Raw genomic sequence first — 20,052 nt, 5'->3', positions numbered from 1 at the left:
GGTTCGTTCACATTATGTACACATGGTAGGCCAATTCAGGCCACTTTTCCATATGTTCAAAGTGTTAGGATTCTTACTCCATGTTTGCAGTCATGAGATTGTTGTCTATCACCAAATAATAAATGTTGGAAATGTAATGAGACTGAAGGTACTTTTTACCACCTTTGGTGGACCTGCCCGAAGATTAAAGCTTTCTGGGAAATGATCTATAATGAAATTAAGAAAGTCCTTAAGTGGACTTTTCCTAAGAAACCAGAGGCTTTTCTCTTGGGCATGGTTGGCCAATTGGTGTTAAAGAAGGATAGGATTTTCTTTATGTATGCTACCACAGCAGCAAGAATTCTACTGGCGAAGTATTGGAAGATGCAAGAACTACCTACTCTGGAAGAATGGCAAACAAAGGTGATGGACTTTATGGGACTGGCTGAGATGACGGGCAGAATCCGTGACCAGGGGAAGGAGACAGTGGAAGAGGACTGGAAGAAATTTAAAATATACCTTAAAAACTGTTGCAAAATTGAGGAATGCTAAGATGTCAAGGGGTAAGAAACAGAGAATTACAGCTGTAACTAAAAAACTAAAGGGAATTTAATGAAAGGGAATTAGGATAAATTGACCAAAGGGTTGCTAAAGAATTACCAAACAAGGATGCAGGGATGGGGAGGTATGGGGAAGTCGAAGGAAAGAAGGGTATGAAAATACAATTTTGAAGTTATATTTGTTTAAATGTTTTGTATGTTTTTGTTTTGTGTTTTGATTTTCTGTTTTGTGCTTTGTTTTTATTATGTGTTTGAAAATTGAATAAAAATTATTTATAAAAAAAAAGAGATTGTTGTCTATCACATGATGGTGTATGTTTTCATTCCACAGTGTTGGAAGTGACAGAGACAGGGTGTTTTATGTTACTGTGTTCCGCGAAGTGGGACTATTGTCCTTTGTTCTTTCTCTCTTTGCTGTCTGATGAGAAAGAGGAAAGAGCTAAGGCAGAATGCTCCAAGTGTATTATAGGTAAACAAAGTAGATTAGCCAAAATGCTGTGCTACTGAGTTCTGTTACGGAAACTGCAAATACTCTGCAGGTTCCTAAGTGTGCTGATGCTTCTTGGTATCAGTCACTGTGATGTTCAAGCTGAAGAAAGCTTTTGAAGCTCCCAAACGACAGACCAGGAGGGAGGGAACTTGCCAGTCGGGCATGTGTCTCTAGCAGGGTCTTACGTGAGAGTAGGACGATCCTAACACAAAGAACGTGTGGGAAATTTATGGGTCTATGCCTGCTATCTACTCCTGCACTACCAATGCACCTGGTAGCGACACCTCTCACTCTCCTACATTAAATGCCTGTGAGAAGGAGCACATGAGTATGTAGAGTTCCTGTCTATGGGAAGATCCTGAATAGGCTAGGATGCCCCACAGTACGCACAGGTGTTGGTATGTGCATAGAGCCTGCTCTTAAGCATGCTGAGCAGATGTTCTCTGACACACACACCAGTGAGTCACAGCTTACTGGGTGAACGGGGCCATGGTTGAAACCATTGCATTTGAAGTGATGGTGGAGCTGATAGGATCAACGTTCCACAGTATACCATCCCTGGCTGAAGGGACTGTCAACAGGGTTAGCAGGTCTAGTCCTATTCCCCCACCCTCTGCACATTCAGTAAATACACAGAGGGAACATTTGGAAATGGTTTCTCTCATGTGACAAATGTGTGTGCCTGCTCCACACACTGGGAAGCCGAGATTGATGGTCAGTTTCCTTCACAGACATGGGACACTTTAGGATGAGTGCCTTCTGCCAAGGTGAGCACCTTGTGGGCCCAGTCCATTGTGACACTAGCAAGGACAGCGCAGAGCTAACTTAGCTCACACGGACTTGGAAAACTCTCTTAAACTTACTTTTATTCCTTAAGTCTGCAACCCCAAAATCGCGGCAGTCATCAAAATACAGGTGGAACAATCTGGTTTCATAAATAGGCTCAGATTGGTTGGCACTAGGCAGCTCATTGTCTCTGGGGAGTAATTAAATGCATGATCCCAAAGTAATGTTAAAGTGCGATAATGACAGGATTTAAACCCATTTTCATAGCGCAGGCTGCTTTGCCTTTGCTCATTTCCATAGACATTGTTTCCAGTTAAAGCATTGTCAGGCTTAGAGTCTCTCTTGGGGATAAAGATGACCAGAGCCCTGCAGGGGACTGGAAGGAGGCTTGGGGGAAAGATACACACTGTCACAGCAGATCTGATGAAGATCCTATTTTACAAGGGATGGCAGCAGGAGGGAAAACAGGCTGTCCCTGGAGACAAATCCTGCATTCTTGTCTTCAGCAGATATAGGCATTGATATTTATTATTCTGTTGGTCCAATTCACCTGCATTTTTAACCTTGCTGTTTACAGATAGTGAATGATGAGGCAAAATTAGAATAGTCAGGTGTCCTACTTTCCAGTCCTTTATTTGTGAGGGGTTGTCAGAGGATAGTCCCCCCACCCCTTTTTGGAAAGAAGTCCTCTATCGGAAGGGCCACCCAGTACAAGTCCAGTTTTAAGAACCAAAAGAAGGGAGCCCTGAAACTGACTGTCAGCTGGTACCATCTGGGCAGCAGATTGAGCAGACACACAACTTGCCTGCTGCCAGTTTCAATTCTAGTCCTCAGGACATGCTAATTTAATGCAAATCGGTATTCTTTTTCGGAATGATGTTTCCCTTCTTCTTCTTCTTCTTCTTCTTCGATCATAAGTGGACACTCAAGGTTCAGAAAAGGGCAACCCAAGTGTTCAAGGGATGGTGAAACCCCCCTACGAAGAAAAGTCACAGTGTTTGAAGCTTGTTAGTTTGGAGCAGGCATGGCCAAGCTTGGCCCTCCAGCTGTTTTGGGACTACAATTCCCATCATCCCTGACCACTGGTCCTGTTAGCTAGGGATGATGGGAGTTATATTCCCCAACAGCTGGAGGGCCAAGTTTGGCCATGCCGGGTTGGAGAAAAGGCAACTAGGGTGACTGAAATTAAGCACGATGTAGAGAAAAGTTTTTCTCCTTCTCTCATAGTCCTAGAACTCATAGATATGCAAGGAAGTGCTTCTTCAGACATAGTTAATTCACTGATGGCCACCACGTTGGATGGCTTTAGAAGGCGATTACAAAAATTCATGAAGGACGTGGCTCTCAATGGCTTCTGGAAATCACAAGTAGAGAGAGTGTTGTTGTGCTCAGGTCCTACTTCCATAGGAATCTGATTAGCATGAAGTAGAAACACCCTTGAAGAAAAAGAAGTACAGTCGTACCTTGGCTGACGAACGCCTTAGCAGTCAAATGTTTGGGTTCACAAATGCCGCAAACTCGGAATTGAGTGTTCCGGTTCGTGAACATTCTTTTGGAAGCTGAACATCCGGTGGGGTTTCTGTGGCTCCTGCAGCCAATCGGAAGCCGCGCCTTGGAAGTTGAATGTTTTGGAAGTCGAATGGACTTCCGGAATGGCTTCCATTCATGTTTCCAAGGTACAACTATATCTAGCCTCGAGTTGTGCACAAACGACCTCCTGGAATTCCTCGCCCTTTTTGAGGGCAGAGACATTGCGGGGGGAGCATTTCACTCAATGTCTCTTAGGAAAGGATAAGTTCTCGCGCATTTTTTTAAAAAAATCTTTTTCATTTAATGGGCAAATGAGTGCACTTCTGCAAATCCAGAGAGTCTCATTAGTTGTCAGATCATCTTATAAACTTACAGGCATCCGACTACTGAAGTTCCCATCTCCTCCCCCAATGAAGTCCTTGTCGGGACAGAAGCCACTCAGTCAGACGGGCCTATCTCACCACAGAGTGGGGGCACACTGCACATCTATTTGCATGCCGCTTCAGCCAATGACGTTCACAATTCTGCTGCCATTCCAATGAGCCTTTCAACCAGTCTGCAACTGACTGTGTGGGTCATGTATCAGCCAGTGGCCCATGGTGAACTCGGCATAGATGAGCTTCTGGCACTCCACAACAGTTGCTGCCAATTGCCAGCGACCAAACAGTGATGAATCCAGAGCATCCCATTGCCAAAATGAAGCCAAAAGGTTTGTTAGCAAGATTTCATTATCCTCATGATGTCAGTTTATCAACACACAGCAGATGCACAGCAGACTTTAGATATGAGCCCTGGGCCTAGACTGGTCACTGTGCCAGGGGCAGCACCCAGATATTTTGGATTACAGCTGCCATCAGCCCCAGCCAGCATGGGCAATGATCAGAGATGGTGGGAGTTGGCGTCTGGGATTTCTGGGACATTATCGGGATTTCAAAGGCAGAAGTGACACCTGGGGGGAATTTCCAGAAGGCGGTGTTTTTTGTTGTTTTTTGGTGTTTTTGTAAAACTCAAAAGCTCGTCAACTTTCAGGGTATCCTGCTTTTTACTTTTTGGAATATGGCAGAGTTAGGTTGCAGGTTCGATCCTCATAAGAGACAGCTGCATCGCAGGGGTCGGACTAGAATTCAGGGGTCAGCAAACTTTTTCAGCAGGGGGTTGGTCCACTGTCCCTCAGACCTTGTGGGGGGGGCAGACTATATTTTGGAGAGAGAAAATGAACAAATTCCTATGCCCCACAAATACCCCAGAGATGCATTTTAAATAAAAGGACACATTCTACTCACGTAAAAACACTCTGATTCCTGGACCACCCGCAGGCCGGATTTAGAAGGTGATTGGGCCAGATCCAGCCCCCAGGCCTTAGTTTGCCTACCCGTGGATTAAATGAGCCTCAGGATCCCTTCCAACTCTATAATTCTATTATTCTATATTGGATAATCCTGTACCAGGGACTTTGTGTACCCGAGTGCCACTGTCTGGCACATCAGCTCCAGTTGTGACAGGCCAGCAAAAAGAAGCCTCTGGATTGGCTAGGCATGGCATAAATATTTGGTGCCTGGTCTCCTCCCTTTGTTCAGTTAACGGAGCTGGTGAGCTTCAGGGTTTATCCAGCTTTTAGCTCAAGCCATTCAGTTCCAAAATACTGCACACCCCTGCCACATCTAGAAGCAGATAGAACCTTTTATGGCCCTGCCTGGCCCCACGCAGTAGTGAGAGCATTTACAGACACAGAAGCAGAGAGATAGCTGCTACATGAGGCAACCAAATTGGATTATCTCCATATTCCACAGAGCTTTTGCATGTTAATACCACCTACTCACCAGATGTAGCAAAACAAGCCATGTGGCAGTTGGAATATATATATATATATATATATATATATATATATATATATATATGAGAGGCAAGGAGAGGGAACACAAGCAAATAGAGAATGAATCGGTTCCTCCATCCCTCTCCACACACCCCCACCGAAAATTAAAAATAAAACCAGTATTTTCTTTGAAACCCTTATAGGGAAGGAAGACGTGCTGCTGCTGCTCAACACCTGCAGAATGAGGCCAAGGCAGCTTTTTCCTTTTGAAAAGTGCTGGATATGTCAGTCCTGGACGCGGCATCTTCTGGAGGTTTTCCTAACAGCTGTTCCATATAATGTCTGGCATCAGCACACCTGGGAGAGGCTGAGACACTAAAAAGGTGGCAGGCCTATCGATTTCTGGCCACTCACCAGATGGAAACGGAATATGAAATCCAGCCCTCTGGGGATTTCAAGGAAGTCTTACCCTGTAAGGCCTAGGCTTTGTTAAATGATGCAGCCCCCAAGTTCTTATGTGAAATATTTTAATAATAATAATAATAATAATAATAATAATAATAATAATAATAATTTATACCCCGCCCTCCCCGGCCAGAGCTGGGCTCAGGGCGGCTAACACCAGTAAAATTACAATAAAAGCATAATGGGGGTGGGCAATTTAAAATACAGGTTAAAATGCAATTTAAAATGCAGCCTCATTTTAAAAGTAGCCCATAGATCAAAACCATAAGGGAAGGGAAACATACGGGTCAGACTGAGTCCAAACCAAAGGCCAGGTGGAACAGCTCTGTCTTGCAGGCCCTGCAGAAAGATGTCAAGTCCCGCAGGGCCCTAGTCTCTTGTGACAGAGCGTTCCACCAAGTCGGGGCCAGTACTGAAAAGGCCCTGGCCCTAGTTGAGACCAATCTAACCACCTTGCGACTTGGGACCTCCAAAGTGTTGTCATTTGTGGACCTTAAGGTCCTCCGCGGGGGCATACCAAGAGAGGCGGTCCTGTAGGTACGTGGGTCCTAGGCCGCGTAGGGCTTTAAAACCAGTACCTTAAACCTGACCCTGTACTCCACCGGGAGCCAGTGCAGTTGGTAAAGCACTGGATGAATGTGATCCCGCAGCAAGGACCCCGTAAGGAGCCCCGCTGCGGCATTCTGCACCCGCTGGAGTTTCTGGGTCAGCTTCAAGGGCAGGCCCACGTAGAGCGAGTTACAATAATCAAGCCTGGAGGTGACCATCGCATGGATCACTGTGGCCAGATCAGGGCAAGAAAGGGAAGGGACCAAGTGCTTCATACGGCAGAGATGGGAAAATGCCACCTTTGCTGTGGCTGCAACCTGTATGGGTAAATAGGTAGACATGCATCGCATCCGTAGTGTTGTCATCCCAGAGACACCTGCCATGAAGAAGGATACCTGTTAACTTTACTATGCACCCACTCTTCTGTAAACCCCAAAAGCAACAGATGGAATCACCGTTATGTGGCCAATGTGGAGTCCTCTCTGTGGGGCAGGTATTATGTGTTGCTGCCTCTGAATGACAAACAGAATTGTGCTCCCTATGCTGGATTCCTTTGAATTCTCTTGCAGCTCCAAAGGAAAAAGGAAGTCCGCGTTAGCCACTTTGGGTTGTGACCCTCGACCATAGGCACCAATAAAATATTTGAGGGGGCTGCCCCTCCCATGTGGATGAGCATTGCTACCCTTCTTTTTTCCCCCTCCATGTTTGGACTTTGTTCCCCAACAAGCCCTGTAAAGGAACTTGTAAAAGGGTTGCAGGATGGCAAGAGAGTTAGGATCGGGCGAAACCCTTTGATGTTGTTTGTTGCAGCCTCTTGCAACTGGAGCTAGAAGGAGTATGTGCAGGGGAGAAAGTGAAGCGAGCAGAGGAAATCCAGGCACCTCAACATTCCAAACTAGAAGAGGAAACTCATACAGTGGTGCCTCGCAAGACGAAATTAATCCGTTCCGTGAGGCTCTTCGTATAGCGTTTTTTTCGTCTTGCGAAGCAAGCCCATTGACAGCTTAGCGGATTAGCGCTATTAGCGGTTTAGCGGCTTTTAGCGAATCAGCTGATAAGCAGCTTATCAGCGGATCAGCTGATAAGCAGCTTAGGGCTTAGGAAAAGGGGGAGAAAAGGGGGAAAAAACCCGCAGGAACTCGCAAGACATTTTCATCTTGCGAAGCAAACCCATAGGGAAATTTGTTTTGCGAAGCGCCTCCAAAACGGAAAACCCTTTCGTCTAGCGGGTTTTCCGTCTTGCAAGGCGTTCGTCTTGCGGGGCACCACTGTATTTGTGATCTCTGGCTACTTCTGCAGTCTCAGTCTCTCTCTCTGTGTGTGTGTGTGTGTGTGTGTGTGTGTTGCACAGTCTGTCTGACACATATACTTTCAACAGCAAGAAAAGTTCTCATTGACAGTCCCAGCTGCAGGCTCCTCTCCATTAAATCCCTCTCAGATTTGCAGCTTCAACCACATGCTGTGTCAGGATGCTGCCAGCGACTCCCAACTGTTTCCCAGGAAAGTATAAAGACAAGGAGAGATTTCTTACCGTCCTTTTTTTATTCAGTATTTACAGAGTGAGGCTATAGAACCTCTTGGATAATGGTGTTGTCCCAAGAGAATCTCCACCCTTGTCTCTCCCACTTCCTTGTTCGTCATCCTCATCAACTTATCTACCGGTGCTGCTATGTGCCCTCTGTCTTTGAGCTCTTTGCTCTCCTACTTTTAAGGCTCGCCGGGTTCTGGGAGATGGAGGGTCTGGAATGCTTTCTAATGACAATGTATCAGCCAGGTGTTGCTCTGGTTCTCCCACAATCTCCCAAGTTTTCCCCTCATCTGCCTCTGAGCTGCAACCTCCCTCAAACCCCTGTTGGAAATCTATACTGTCTTCCTTTTTCACCTCCCTGGAAGGGTCAGGATGGGGAGGTGGTCTGTGCTATTCTTCCTCTGCCCAGTCCCTGACATGCTGTAAGAGTCGGGGAAGGAGTGGGGGTGGGAGGGGAAGGAAGAGGAGGAGGGAGGGAGGGGTGACATTGTCCAGAGCTTTACAATTTCCTTTCCAGTTTCTTTTCAGCCATCTCTTCTTCCTCCCCATCTCCCACCCTCCCTTCCATATCACCATCCTTGTCTGCCCCCCGCAACAAATATTTTCCCCAAGGTGCCGTCCCTGCCCTCAATCCTTTATAAAAATTCAGGCATTTCACGAGATGAAATTAATGAGGGAAATGGATAAAGACCTGGAAAAGCAGGCTGTAGAATGTGTCTTCAAATTGTGGTAGGTGATGAGAACTTGTCACTTACAAGATACACAATGACAACCAAGGGCCACTAATGCTTTGTGGGAGCTGGAATAGAGAAAATCAAATTTGCTCAAAGCATCCATTGCCTAAACCCATTCCTAAAGGGAAGGAATAGCAGCATCAGCAAATAGCAGGAGGGAAAATAGGACACTGGAAACATGGATGAGACCCTGCAGTGCGGTAGTCTTCAAGGTTGCAGAAGAAAAAAGTATTTACTGAAGTCAAAAGCAGACCATTAGAACAACATCAACACAGACAGTTGCTGGGGATGTTGAGTAAAGTTAAGACATAGTTACTTATGTTTTGCAAACTCAAGAATTTGACACTGGGGTTGGCATCTGGTATCTGGGTGATCAATTGCCTTATCTGGCTAACTGACCCATTAACCTGCTCTTTATCAAAAATATTAGCTAGGGAGCAAGGTGGGCTTTGAACTCATACAAATGTTAATGGAGTAGTTTGAAACTGTGCAACCATTATTTGGAAGATTACGGACCTACTGCTTTTTACTTGCAACTGGGATATGGTATATTAATAAGCATGAATTGGATCGGGGGAAATGCTAGCCTTCAGAGTGATAGTCTTCATTTCATATTATACTCTGCAGAATGTTGGGTTCCATGATTTTGGTTCACTGATTTTGTAGACCAAAGCAACAGATCTAAAGTGCTCCCTCTCACCTGTTAGGCCTCAGCCGGCCCCCTTTCCCCACAGTCATTGCTCTTCCTCTTTTCTTTAGAGATAGGATGGCTGGCCACAAACATGTCCTTCTTTCCACTCCCTTACAGCAGCACCTCCACCACCAGTGGCCCCATTCTTCTCCAGTACATGGAGATGAATATACAATGAGCCAAGGTCAGCTAACCACAGTAAGGAAGGCTATGGAGAAACAGGTAGATAAAATGGGACAGGATTGGCACCTATAAAAATCTAGGTGGATTCTGCTTTTCTGGTGAAGCAACAGAGAGGGGAAGCGTATTGTTCCATATAATCTCTTCTCCACACTAGTGTCATCCTCTCATTATCCCTGACCTAGCTTAGGGCTCATAAAATCCTACACAGGTGGAGGACACCAGGCTGAAGATAGCTGCTCTTGAGAAATAGAGAGGGAAATTATTCACATGCAGTCAGTAGGCAGTAACATCGCAGAAAAGTAGGCAGTAATATTCATCTGCAACATAAAAGGTAACGTTGCACCATGTGGCAACACACATTGTTCTTCTAGAGGATAAAAGATTTAAGCAGTTTTGCCAGTCTAGTTGTCATCTCCCCCCTACCTTGAAAAACAAAAAAACCCTTCAGATTATTGGGGTGGTAGGGTTAAAAGTTAATAAGGATTGGGTTATGAAGGCTAATAAATCTATGCCATTCAGTGGATTTCTGCAGATACCTGCTGAGGACATTTTAATAGGTAAAGGAAAGTGAGGGAAAGTTGGAGTGACTCGTGATCCAGCAATGCAAAAGAATTAGGTTTTAAGTGAGAAAGCATGTTTCCTAGGAAACTGCATGAACTGCTTGGGGAACATCAAACAAGAGCAATTTCCTCACAACAACCCATGACTAAACTGATCTCTCACACCTCTGACAACTTCACCAGTAGGGAAGATATTGGGTGCCTTTTGTATCCTCCCCCCGTTACTTCCTTTGATATATCTATTATATGATTCACACCACTGTTACCTGCCCATGCCACGAGGATGTGCATGGCATCTGGCTGCCATTTTATCTAATTGGGAAGTATTTCTCTCTTCCTGTTCTCGCGCAGAGACTGTTGCTTCCGTAACTGAGCTACAAGGACAATTTACATTGCTTTGCAGTCATCTGCTGTGCTGTTAACTCAGTGGCACTCAGAGCAGGAACATAAAACAACTCTGTGGACAAGCACCTTCCGAGGTTCTCCTTGTGCTGCGCTTCTATAGAGCCACTTTTCATCTCAGCAGCATATCTGCCTTGCTACATTACGGTTTCCGCGCCGAAAATAAATGCCTTTCATATCTCAGCATTCCCAAATGCATTTCATACCGAAACATTGGCAATCTTAAACTGATGCTTTTTCATGCCTCTCGGAATATTAAAATGCATGCTAAGTGAAAATGTGCACTTTAAAGCAGGATTTTAAATTACCTCTGCAGAAGGCATAACATCCAGAAAGCAGAGCACAACTATCAGTATCTATCATTCCTTTTAATAGCAAACTCGGGTGGTTGAGTGCAGCCAAAATCAGAGCCGAAATAGGGCCACTGAGAAAGAACGAGGAGGTAGCAGCACATTCATGCAAACCTTGGGGTAGATGGATCTGTCAATTTCAGTTCTCTTGGTTACTTATTTTTTCCTGGTCTTAAATTCAGTTCTGCTCATTTCTGCAGCAATATGTGAATTTTCTTCTTACAACCCTTCATGAAAATTCTTCATCAATTTAATGTGAATTTTCTGCTAATAAATTTTTATATGCAGTTTTGATAAATGTACACATTTTTGCAAGTCATTTCCCCTAATATAATGCATTTTCTGTGTTATATTTAGGCACAATCCTACCTAATATATGCATTTTTTGTAAACCTTGGTGAGTTGGAGAACTGCATCACAGAATTCGGATGACTATGTTTCGGTTCTCATATTGTTTCAGCAAGGGTGAATTTGATAAATTCATTTTTTAAATATGAACTGAACAGAAGTTCTCCCCCAACCCCAGGTGAACCCTAAAATATGCAGAAATAGAAAAAAGTTACAGGGGGCAACCCGTTCCCTAAAGTAGCCAAATTAGAATCCTCAGTCTCTGAAAACCAAAGAAAGTTGAGTCAACTAGAAAACAACAATGCAAAAAAAGGAGGAGGAAGGAAGACTTTGGTGCTCACTGGTGCAAGAATTATTTATTGTGCGCAATGCATTTCAGAGTACAAGGTCTCCTTCAGGAGCTATAAACACTAGCAATGGGCCACATAAATACAATGAAAAATAACATTACGTTTTTTCTGCAATAAGTATACATCTGTAATCCCCAAAATTCTTTAAACCACACACCTCAAACTCTGTTGATACGTTTATATCTAAACTCCATAAATCTTAAAATATATATTTTTAAAGAAATTTAGAAATAGAAAAACACAGCATGTATCAATACGGAACTCAAACCTTGGCCATAAATTCCTTAAAACGTCTTGTTTCAATATAAACAGTACACATCCATCTATTTTAAATGCCATCGGAGCTGATTAGCAAAGATCTTGGGACACAAACAATCCAGTAGGAAATTCTCCTGCATTTATTTCAGTGGAGCATAGCTGAGAAATATTCCCTTGTAGTTAATCCAGTATGAAAATTACTTTTAAAAAAATACTAATTATATGTAACAGCTGAGGAATGGGGGATCATCCTAAAATCCCACTTACCTGGGCCCCATTGAACTAAACAGGACATACTTCTAAATAAGCTTGGTTAGGATTCCATTGTAGGTCTCTTTTCTTAGATTCAGATCATACTGTTTCTTTATAGTAATAAGACTAGCCCTTTACAGATGTTCAGGCTCTCTTCCACATGTTCAATGAATGCTCTTGCAGTGGGCATGTGCATAGTGTGGTATAGGGTTCCCATAGCCTATTGGAAACGGTGTCTGGTTGGAAATCACTGAGATGTCTGTATAAATCTGGATGTATGACAGCCCATGTCAGAAGTCTAGATTTTGGCTCAACAGCTTTGCCCAAGAAAAGCTCAAGAACCTTTGTGTCCAGATTTTCACTATTTAAAATATGGCAACCCTAGTATTACGGGTTAGCATGCTTATATGAAATGAGTTGCATAGAAAATCTGTGACAAATGCAGTCTTCTTATCATGAACTCAGCATCTGTCAGCAAACAGTGGTTATGAAATAAGCCTTCCTGGTGGAAATCCTATTTATTTCTTCAGTCTTTCCAAAACCACTCCTCTTAGCCTTGGGTTAAAAATTAGATGCTTTCCATAGAAATACATTGTACAAGGTGGAAGAGGAATGATGGTGAATGTGGAGTAAAGTTTTGTTGATTTTGGGTGCAGTGCTAGGACCAAAGCTTCAGATCAGTTTTGTCTATGGGAGATAGGACTGTAGCACTGGGAAAGAGGCAAAAGAGAGATCCAAGATTCAGGAGTTGGATCGAAGTGCAAACACTACTGGTCTCCACATTTCCCCATCACACCCCATCAGCACCAGTTCTCCTTGCAGCTGCAAACATCTGGCTTTCTGCTCAGCTGGTATGGGCTCAAAGGGAAAGCCAGAATTTGAAAATCAAATCTCGTAACCAGTATGGAATTTGTATCAGACTTGTTATATAAAATACTTTAGCGAAACAAGAACAGAACAACAATAACACCTCGGTAGCTATTCCCTTGATATTAAAACCGTGCAGGATTTTGCTTTCTGTTTTGCTTTTATTTTATTCTATTCTTCTTATCTTTGAAAGCCCTTTCACTTAGCCAAAGACATCTTTGGGATTAACGTTTTTCTTTTCTTCAGGGAGAAAAAAAGTTTTAACTATTTTTAGCCAATGTGAAATGAGATGATGAACGCTGCAATTGTCAACTCCACTTTAAGTTGCACATAACACACTGCTCTTCATAAATATTTACGATGGCTAAATAATTATCCTGGACTCTTCAACTTGCCTTTCTTTATTATGACCGTGGGGAGCCAGAAAAACACTTGTTCTGCTTCAAACGTACAGACAGAGTTATTATATTACAAAATATCCTCTTCTGCCTTGTTGTTATTACAGGATTCTGTGCTGTTTTGATTTGATAGAATTAGCTTCTTGAAGGGGAAGACAGAAACTCTCGGGTCTGCTCTCACCAGATCAATACATGGAGCCTGGCAAGTGTTCCAAAACATCTCCATCAAAGCAAACCTGCATTCGTCTTCTTTTCCCAAATCCACCGGTGGCTTAATTTTTGCAACAAAAGCGGATGAGAAAGATAGGCCTATATCCAGTGACCTAAAATATGCAGGATGTCAGCCAAATCCTGAGAAAAGCATGTGGTTTATTCAAAGAAATGATTGAGAGCTGACGAGTTGCAGGTGCACCTATTTATGTACTAGAGGGTGTGGAAAAGTAGCAGAAAGCCAACAGCCCTCTTTTTTAAAAACAGGGAGCGAAGGAAGGGAAAAACCATAAACAAAAAAAATTCAGAGAGACTTCTCTCTGTCTCTCTTTCTCACATAGCCAATTTTCTAAAAAAACACAATCCTTCTAAACTAGTAATGGCCATGTTTTTCTAGCCCAACTTTCCTCTACCTGGTGCCCTTTGGCTATTTTGGACTTCAGCTCCCATCAGCCCCTGTCACCACAGCCAATGGGCAAAGGTGATGGGAGTTGTAGTCCAAAACATCTGGGGACACCATGTTACAATTGCTGTTAGTGGGCCCTGCTGTAGCTGCCAGTATTGAAGCAAGAGCATTCAAGCCACTTCCTAAATGGCGAAGCTGGAGAATCTTGTTTCAGTATCTTTGTTTCAGGGATCCTGGATTTACACTGAGCATCTCTTTAGGTGTCAGGGACTGGCTGGATGATGAGGACTGCTGGGAGACTCCAGCTGGAGAGCCTCCTAGGGAAGACTCAGAAGGCTGAGAGCCAGGGGAGTGGTGGTGGGACAATGAAAGGAAGGACAGAATGGTTAGATGCTGAAAAAGCAACAGGCTTCAGTGAGAGGGAGGAAGAAGAAAACACTGCAGACATAGGACAGGGAGCTGAGGAGGAGGTGGGGACTGAGGCTGCAACAGATTCACAGGAGCCTTCCAGTCTACTGTATTCAGCTCCCTTCCTGCCTTGTCTCCAAAGGCATGGAGACTGTTACATGTAGCAGAACAACATGTGCAGAGGGGTGTACGGGTCCCCTCCTTGAGATTAAGTCTGCTTAGATAACAACCTGCCAAGGAGGAGACTTAAGGGGAAGTGAGAGGCACAGATTGTCAGTTCTGGCAAATGCTATACCAGGGCTTGTCTTGCTCACCGGTTTCTCTGTTTTATTCCCAGAATTAAAAAAATCAATTTTACTGCTTGTTTCTGAGTCTCCGTGCTGACTGGCAGCTGAACCATGCCTGACATTAGGGCAGGCATCAGCAATTTTTGGCCCTCCATTTTTGTTGAATGATAAATCCCATCAGCTTTGACCTTGCTGCCTGGAGTTGATGGGAGATTTAGTTCAGGAACATCTGGTGGACCAAAGGTCCCGGTCCCACCCCGCCATGTGGGAACAAGGCTAAAGGTAAAAGGGGATTTCATGGCATGTTTATCAAGCTGATCAAGGATCTGGAAACCAACCCCTATGAGGAATTGTTGAGGGAGTTGGGCATGTTTAGCCTGGAAAAGAGAAGACTGAGAGGAGAGATGATAGCCCTCTTCAAATATCTTAAGAGCTGTTACGGAGAAGATGCAGCAAGCTTGTTTTCTCCTGTCCTGGAGGGTAGGACTTGAACCACTGGCTTCAAGTTGCAAGAAAGGAGATTCAGACTAAACCTCAGGAAAAACTTTCTGACAGTAAGAGCTGTTCAACAGTGGAATGGTCTCCATGGGGAGGCTGTGGGCTCTCCTTTCTTGGATGTTTTTAAGCAGAGGTTGGATGGCCCTTTGTCATGGATGCTTTAGTTGAGATTCCTGCATTGCAGGGGGTAGAGTGGATGACCCTTGGGTCCCTTCCAACTATAAAATTCTATGATTCTGCATGACATAAATGCCCCTTCTGGAAATACAGAAGACTATAGTGCATTTCTGTGTTAGCTTCAAACATGTTTTCTCCAGAAGCAAATTACATGGAAATGAGTGCTAAACAAGTGCTATATTCAGCTATATCTCCAAAGTGGCTTTTACACTGTGTGAAAGCTCAAATATAAGATAGAAATGAAGAGTTAGGGAAGCATCGGGGAAATAGAATGAACAGAATGCAACCCAAGTGGGAAGGTTCAATACTGACAGGCTGGGATGCTCATCCGACACTTCCATTGTGAAGGCAAGTTTGGAGCATAGCTGAATAATGGATGGTGAGCCCCCTCCTTTTATAGACATATTACATCTGTCTCTAGCCCAAGAGAGGACCCTCTGAGTCATCAGAGTGTCATTGTCATTTTCGTCACATTTGTTTTGGAATCCTATTGTTAAAAGACATGCTGCATCTTGTAAAAATACCCGTTGTGGAGGCTGAAGTATTATTAGGTAGTACGGAAAGAAGGAAGGTGGGGGAGAAGCAAACGTAATTTACCTTGTCATTCAAGAATAGAAGAGCGTGACAACAGATATGCCATTTTTGTACGATGCCTTAATGAGCTCAATAGAAAGGGAAGACTTTGTCAGCTTTACGAAACCTTAACACCGGGAAAAGAGTTTGTCCCCTCTAATTTAGTCAAAGTTAGTCACGGCAAAATCCCAGTGATCCACAGAATAATGCTTCAATCTAACCCACACTCAGCTGGGAATAAAGCCCATTGGATCCAATGAAACTTACTTCTGAGTAGACATGGTTTATTTCATACCCTCCAACAATAATAATTTATTATTTATATCCGCGTATCTGACTGGGTTGCCCCAGCCACTCTGGGTGGCTTCCAACATATATAAAAACATAATGAAACAATAAACATTTTAAAACTTCCCTATACTGGGCTGCCTTCAGATGACTCAGGGGTTGAATAAGTCCATACCCACCAACATTTCTCCAATGAAAATAGGGATGTCCTACCACACCCTCCAAGGGACGCGGGTGGCGCTGTGGGATAAACCACAGAGCCTAGGACTTGCCGATCAGAAGGTCGGTGGTTTGAATCCCCGCAACGGGGTGAGCTCCCATTGCTCGGTCCCTGCTCCTGCCAACCTAGCAGTTCGAAAGCACGTCAAAGTGCAAGTAGATAAATAGGTACCGCTCTGACGGGAAGGTAAACGGCGTTTCCGTGCACTGCTCTGGTTCGCCAGAAGCGGCTTAGTCATTCTGGCCACATCACCCGGAAGCTGTACACCAGCTCCCTCGGCCAATAAAGCAAGATGAGCGCTGCAACCCCAGAGTCGGCCGCGACTGGACCTTATGGTCAGGGGTCCCTTCACCTTTAACCACACCCTCCAACATTTTTCTGATGAACATAGGGACGTCCTCAGGAAAAGCAGGATGGTCCAGGATCAAATCAGAAATCGGGGTGGCTTCTGGAAATATAGGGACACTTGGAGGGTCTGTTATATGGGATTGCACTGTAAGTTAGCCTGGTCATGACTTAGTCCATTGGTTTCCTTGGTCACTACTAATTGAAATCCTGCCATTTTCAATGGGACCCACTCATTACTAAGTTCCACTGGGCTGTGCCACTCACCTGAATGTGAATGAGGCTGGATACACATGAAGAACCACCATAATATGCTGCTCTTGGCTGGTAGCTTTTGCACAACTCTAGGCTAAAAGCCCTACCTCTCATGCAACTCACAAGCGATCATTTGGTCTGTCTAGTCAACAAATGTGGTTCCTCCCCCATTCCAAAAGAAATAAGCTGATGGGGCACTATTTGTGCAATAGGGAGCACAGGAAGCTGCCTTATACCAAGTTTGGCCATTGGTCCACTTCACACAGTATTGCCTACACTGATTCGCAGCAGCTTTCCAGTGTTTCAACAGGGGACATTCCCAGACCTACCCCAAAACTAGGGACCATGTGCATGCAAAGTAGATGCTTTAACATTGCTGTAGCCATTCCTCCCAATTGCAAGGTAGTCACTTAGGTGCTAGGAATAAATAAAACGGCAATGTTTATGTGTTCACTGTTTCTTTAGAAAGGAGAGGGTAGGGAAAGAACCAGAGAAGTTGGGAAAGAACAGAGATTTCCTCCCAGCAGAAAAGCAGCTTTGACAGCAGGGACCCTTTTTGAACCAAAGTAAGACATTTTCCAGTCTGGCTAGGTGTTAACTTTCTGTGAAATGGCAATGCTTATGTGTCTTTGACAGCCTTACCCTCCATGAATTTGTGCAAAAAAAAATTATTTCCTTTTTTAAAAAAAGCATTAATGATTGACACAGAAACTCAATAACCAGTTGAATTAAATGATGAGATGAGCTATTGTTTTAAATATAGTTCTATGCATCTGGGGTGGGAGTGAATTGTTATATTTTATATCTGCAGGAAAACATTAAAGGGGGGAATAATCGGCTGACAGCATGTTCAAATCATTTATTGTATGTCTATCTCAGCCCATTTTTTTTAATGGACTTCAGCATTCACTCAAAATTGAAGCCTTGGAACTTGGTGGGCTTTAAATTAAAATGTATGGTTGTTAATTCCTGCCACTTATTTCAACAGCCAGGCTACTTTTTGCCTTTTGTTCCTCTTTCAACTTGTTCTTCAGCCCAGGAAAGCTGGGGAATGCACGTATCACTGTTCCCAAAACATTTCTAGGTCAACTGGAAATTTTGAAAGAGAGATTCTTTTCATTAGATTTCACACTGTATTTTGGAGATCAGAAACATGCAGGCCAGACAGGGTGAGGAGTCAAAACCCCTGCATGCTTAACAGCACTGAGTTTCCTTTTGAGGCTTCTCTCTTGGTACTCCTGTTATTCTAAGGATGTATACCTTAGGCCTACCACCGTTGCTCATGAAAAGACATATAAAGCTTATGGAGGTCACTAAGCTTGAATAAAAAAAAGAATCAAGAAAACAAAAAAAGCCACAGAATTTCTGAATCAATATCTGATGGAAAAGCGAGCTCCAAATTGGCACCAGGCTTAGCCGTCTGGAAAACAGGACATTAGCAGAGAACAAACACCTCTGAGATGATTTGGATCTGAACAATACCTTTTATAATTCACCACTGCGCATTTAAGAAATGTCACAGAGGAACACGAGAGATGGCTGGCTTTGTAAACTTCTGTTACCAGTAATATAACAGAGAAAATCCTCTGTACCTACTTCACTTCGTAGGATCAACACAATCCAGTTAAAGCTTCTTAATCTGAAAAGAAAAGGATCAGGAAAGAGTATATTAGGTTTTTTATTTCCTTCCAGAGGTAGGACATTTGAATGTGTCTTAGATGCACTGGGAGAAAATAGCATATTACAGCATATTACCTATGCTGTGTCTGCTAACCCTGGGCTTAGCAGCCCCAAGCGTTAAGCATCTGTTAACTCAACAAAAGCATGAAATGAAGGGCAACATTGTAACAGATCCCATATCATCCAGCACCCTCTGTTGTGTATGTATATTGATGATCTGCAATATCCAGACATTCAAAAGATCTTTACTTTCATAAACATATAACTGAGAATAATTTAATTACAATCTCATGCTTACTCACTTTGTTGTTTATAGAGAGCACAGGTTTTTCCTTATTAACATTTAGGGATCTTCACCCCAGACAAACCACACCAACACACACTGCTTCAACATCATCCAGAGAAACCACTTTCATCAGCCATTCTCTGTCACACACAGAGAGAGAAGAACAGTTAAAAACAACAGTTACTTGATGAACAGTCACAACAGAATGGAATGCCTCACTCATGTGACTCACAGTCAGCCAACCACATGAGAGAGCTACTAGCAAGAATAATAAAAAGAAATTATTATTTAGGAGAATTGAATTGAATTCTAAATTATATTCCAGAAACATGGGAGATTTCAAGGGGTCAAAAAAAAAATGGATGTACCGTGCTATATTAGAAGCAAAAAAACTTGTTTTGATGAATTGGAAGAGCCGCAAAAAGATTCCATTGAGCACATGGATCGATAATATGGACAAGATTAGCTACATACGAATGAATTGCATGTCGACGCAAAATAAGAATGGATAAATATGAAGAAATCTGGAATGAATATTTAAGCGATAAGGCAGATAGTGGTGGGAAGCGGGGGGAGGAGAGAGAGGTGGGAAAATATTGTTAAAAAAGGTGCAGTCATAGGTATATCAGTGTATTCAAATCTGAATTGTCAAATTGTGTTATTAGTGTTATTATGGTATTTGTTGTATGTGTCTTTTGCGGTTGTTGTTTGTATCAAAAAAAATGATTAAATAATTTTTTTAAATAAATGAGAGAGCTACTGCCAAAGGAAAAACCCCACGCTAAAAATACACAGCAATTCAACATAAGCAAACTTTCCCATTTCAGAAAATTGAACCATTATCCTTAACACCCTCAACCTGCTCCTCCCTCTGGGAGGGTCCAGGACAACTCACGCTGTGTGCCCCCCCCCCCAGTTGCCTTCATCTCCCCACTTCTCTACTCCCCCGCCATCCATTGTGATGACGGTGGGGGTGACAGCTGCTCCTTCTGCCCTTGGCTTACATTGGCAATGGTTGTTTTGTCATTAGTTAGGCAGTGTCCTCTGCCCACCCCAGCTTACCTTTTTCTTTTGTGGCATTGCTAACTAGGCCTTCCAGCTGTCTGCCTTGCTCTAGGAAGGGAAGACGCAAAACCCTGGCTTGGTAGCAGGAGATTACAGGGCTGGAAATGACAGAGACACAGGAAAAGCTAGGGATTGTGCTCAAGGCAAAGCTAGGTTTTTATTAAAGTAAGGCTTTTCTACAAGAATCTTTCATGGCTGCCTAGGCAGGTCTAACATCTCAAAAGAGAGGGACTGAGGCCTGATTAAAACCCAACTTAGCAC

General features: G+C 43.5%; 1 long non-coding RNA gene across 1 annotated transcript; it reads right to left on the bottom strand.

Moving 5' to 3' along the window:
• Positions 1 to 11,305: 11,305 nt before the first annotated feature.
• On the bottom strand, positions 11,306 to 18,977 carry LOC307199980. The gene is made up of 3 exons (XR_013832281.1): positions 18,743 to 18,977; positions 18,243 to 18,399; positions 11,306 to 12,538 (listed from the first exon to the last, which is right to left on the bottom strand). It is a non-coding gene; the product is annotated as an uncharacterized lncRNA (long non-coding RNA).
• Positions 18,978 to 20,052: the final 1,075 nt, after the last annotated feature.

This window comes from Podarcis cretensis (genome assembly GCF_951804945.1).
Source record: "Podarcis cretensis genome assembly, chromosome: 12".
NCBI classification, from domain to species: Eukaryota; Metazoa; Chordata; class Lepidosauria; order Squamata; family Lacertidae; genus Podarcis; species Podarcis cretensis.
This window is presented reverse-complemented; position numbering and strand designations above follow the sequence as displayed.